Below are 3,828 nucleotides of genomic sequence, written 5' to 3'. Positions count from 1 at the left end.
TATTTGAATTTGCCAAGCTTAGTTCTCTTGCTTTGAGCCTTGGAGTTTGGCTTGGACTTTGAATTCTTCGAGTTTTTTGGGGTTTTTCGGCGTTTATCCCCCTCTCCGCCTTTTAGCATTTCGACTAGAGCATTCACAACGCGATTGATACCTTCGGGCCGGCATTCACCTTGGGCAAGTTTAACAATTTCGCTGTCAATTTTAGCCATTTCCGGATCCTCTAGAACGGGGCCAGCCCTGATACATTCGATTAGAGGTTCCTGCCATGCATCCTCCGCGTCGTCCTCATTTATCGTTTCGACCGGCGAGACGTGGATGTTGTTGGGTTCGGAGATGTTATTGGAGTTATCCTCCTCTGCCTCAGCCGGTACAACCGGCCTTTGGCGCGTATTTAGCTGTCTCCTTTTCTCACTGATCTGTTTCAGTGTTTTATCGGGGAAGTAATTTCTAATTTTAGCGCCTATCTGTTTTTCGGCTCTGAATCGGTCGTTTAACTCCCGAAGCAAAGCTGTCTCTTCCTCCGTCCAGACAGAGCATTTCCTGCCTTTCTTACCCTTACCTGGCTCTACAGTCTTGGCTCGTGCTGCGTTTCTGATGTCTGGGTGCATGTGCATTTCATGAATTGACAGTCCCCTTTTTGTGGCGAAGGTCTTGTCACACCCAGTGCATTTGAAACTCTGCTCAACAGGTTCACATTTACCCTTGCACTTCGGGATATGACATTTGATACTATGTATCTTTTCGGACTCTTTTCCACACTTCGCGCAGCACCAGACTAAACGCAGTTTTGGATGTTGTTTCTGCGCGTGTACTGCGATGGCTTTATCACTTGCGCATATTGTCTGTGTACCAGCCAGACTGCAGGCCAAGCAAGCGGTCGTCGAGGACAGGGGTATGTCAATTCGCTGAGCCAATTCGTGACCGTTTGAATCGCCAGGTTGTTTATCGGTGGCCCTCCTATCCAAAGCGGATATTTCCGCCACAGGGGTTCCAGGGCCGAGAACCCCTGCGTCCGAGGCTTTTTCGTTTGTGCATGTTCTACCCATAATTCAGTTTAGTTTATCGAAGGAGAGAGATCTAGGCGACAGTTCCATTTCGATGCCATCTCATGTCCATTTTCGTGCCAGTTCGGTATAAGGTTTAGCTGTCCTTTAGCATTTAACATTAGCATTTCGCCTGCAGGCTTCGGCCCTGAGAGTACCCAAAGCAATAGCGTCGCCGACCGGTAATTCAAAGCTTGGCCAGTCCAAGGACTCCTCCTGCTAACAGCTGGCCAGACCCGGGGACGGCGCATAGTCCGTACATCCGGGTAATTATAACTGAACCTAGCTTGCGGCGGTCCTGACGCACACACATTCGAAAATGGATTGGTTGCGGCCTGATACCGTCTGAGTACCGTCGCGCAGTCGGCCAGGCAACCGAGGGTCTGTCACGAACACCGTTAAGGTGACGGACAGGCTCCGCCTCGGACCGTAGACCGACACGCAACGGGTCGCGACGTTCTACTAGGGGAGAAGTGCACGACTACCTCGCCGGAACATTCGCCGAAGGTGGTGTGCCCTCGCTAATGGAACCCGAAGGTCCATCCGGGGCATCGCGCACCAACGGGAGCCAGCGTTGTTGACGATGAATCTCCCCATTCGATCTTTTGGGTTTCTCAGGTTTACCCCTGAACGGTTTCACGTACTCTTGAACTCTCTCTTCAAAGTTCTTTTCAACTTTCCCTCACGGTACTTGTTCGCTATCGGTCTCGTGGTCGTATTTAGCCTTAGATGGAGTTTACCACCCACTTAGGGCTGCACTCTCAAGCAACCCGACTCTAAGGAGAGATCCTCCCGAAACGCGTACCGGTCACTACGGGCCTGGCACCCTCTATGGGTAAATGGCCCCATTCAAGATGGACTTGGACGCAATTCGATGTCTCGGGATAAACGGATCCTCCTGAACACTACATTTCCCAGCGGCGGTACCGCGGGATTCAGTGCTGGGCTCATTCCTGTTCGCTCGCCGCTACTAAGGAAATCCTAGTTAGTTTCTTTTCCTCCGCTTAATAATATGCTTAAATTCAGCGGGTAATCTCGCCTACTCTGAGGTCGTCAATTTCTTTGGTTTCATCGAAAGGTGAATAATGATGCTCGATGCAAAAAAAAAAAAAATAAACGAAAAGAAGCAAAAAAGCAAACACGTAGAGAAACTGTGCGTGAATCAACCTTTCGCATATTCAATTTTTCCTCCTCTCTCGTTTCAAAATGTTTGTATTTATCGTTCGATGAAACGAGCACAAGAGGGAAAAAAAAGTTGAGACACGACGTTCCCATAATTTTCGTGTTATTTCCTTTTTGCTTCAAACATTTTGCGGACTGCAGCTTCGTCGTATTGCTTTTATCAATTTTTAACAATTTCAAAGCGAAGACAACTCGCAAGACGATCCATTTCGTCTCGGTTCAATTTTAACGTCCGTCCGTATTATTTTTTGTTCCACAAGAGATTTCGAATAGGTTTCTTTATTTATCATCCCTTCTTTTCGAGCGCCACGGAAGCAAGAGGAAAAGCAAGAGCGAGAGAACATTTCGCGTATACTTCATTTAACAATTTTAACCAACACGCGATGTACTCCACACACCTCTTAGATTTAACAACTGCTTTTCTCTTCTTCTCCCCTTAGCGCAAGGGTAAACCCCATTTGTCTCTTCTTTGGAACGCAACAAAACTTTCGAGGACTGGACGACCGAGCGATGGTCGCGCGGTCTTCGCTTATCTTTAACAAACGAAGTAGTCCGTATGTATTCTAAATGTTGAAGCCTCCTAGAGCTTTAAGCCATGCGAGACATTGAAATGCTGTTTTAACGGGAGCATGCATAATTGCTGCAAACATACTTTTATCACAAGTTCTAGCCACGCCACGGAGGCTTCGAAGTTCCTTCACCATTCGCTTTCCTCTCTTTTGTTACACAGTTTCAGACTACGATCAGGGGTACCGAAACGCTGTATTGATTGTAAACAACCATTTTTATCTTGGAGCGGAGCGTTCCTTTACTCGTTAGATTTGTCTTGTCGCGTGTGTATTCGCTTTTTCGACGCTTTTTAACCATTTAACTTGTTTAGCGAAGCTAAACGCACAGACAGACAAAAAAAAAGGAACAGCATCGCGCGTCAAACAGCGACGACCCATCTGAAGCGATCTTTCATTTATACACCGTTTGTAAACAGAGAGATGTATAAAGCGCGGGGAATCATTCGAAACCCTGGGGCTATTCGAGCTTGCATTTCAGCAAATTATCATCTCAAACATTTCACTCGTTTGCTTTTTCTAAATTTATAGGAGAGCTTCTTTCGTTTATTTTTGACACACCTTTCGTAAATATCGTTTCTGGCAACGTCGGGAGCGTGGATTTCTACAAGTGAACAATCGCGCCGATCCGATAACTTCCAGCAGGATGGAGAATCTTTATAGATTATCTTCCGAGAACTCGGTGCTTTCACGGGCGGTCGTTTATAAATTTTAACGAACGACTCGCGCGCCGTGACGCACTTGCGCTAGTTCGAAGAGATATTTCGAAATTTGTTTCTCTCCTTTAACGGCCTGCATTTAGTGTATCGGTTGCGATTTTCGTCACATCGTTTCCACGACAAACGCCGACGAACTGCCCAACTATCGCTCGTACGTTGCGACTCTTTCTTTGTTTATCGTTCATTCATTCTTTCAATTTCGTTCGATAATCCCGCTCCGAAACGTTCTACTTTCGTTGAACGACGGCGAGATGTTTAGAAAGAAATGAATTACTCTTTTTTCGAGAAGCAAACGCAAGCAGTCTTTTGTTAAGAAAA

This window comes from Osmia lignaria, unplaced genomic scaffold (genome assembly GCF_051020975.1).
Source record: "Osmia lignaria lignaria isolate PbOS001 unplaced genomic scaffold, iyOsmLign1 scaffold0003, whole genome shotgun sequence".
Taxonomy (NCBI): Eukaryota; Metazoa; Arthropoda; class Insecta; order Hymenoptera; family Megachilidae; genus Osmia; species Osmia lignaria.
The sequence above is the reverse complement of the archived record's forward strand: the minus strand, read 5'-3'. Positions refer to the sequence as shown.